Raw genomic sequence first — 251 nt, 5'->3', positions numbered from 1 at the left:
GCCTTCCTACTAGGTGCTCAATCACTGTTTCAAGCCCTGACTTAGCATTTCCACCACAGTGGTCATGCCTGTTCATGTGGCCAAAATCTCTAATACACTTGGATCTCAGCATTATTTTAAAGGCAGAAAAATTATCCCAGTCTTTAATAACTAAAAACTTCTGCCAAAGCCTTTGTGTGATCTGCGCTGTATGCCGTTGTAGACGTTTTTTTAACTTCTTTTTATAATGAATACATGGCAGAATACCTTAC

Source organism: Centrocercus urophasianus, unplaced genomic scaffold, assembly GCF_019232065.1.
Source record: "Centrocercus urophasianus isolate 14NV4802_14NV808 unplaced genomic scaffold, USGS_Curo_1.0 seq_202, whole genome shotgun sequence".
In the NCBI taxonomy this organism is placed as follows: domain Eukaryota; kingdom Metazoa; phylum Chordata; class Aves; order Galliformes; family Phasianidae; genus Centrocercus; species Centrocercus urophasianus.
Note: the sequence above shows the minus strand (reverse complement) of the source record.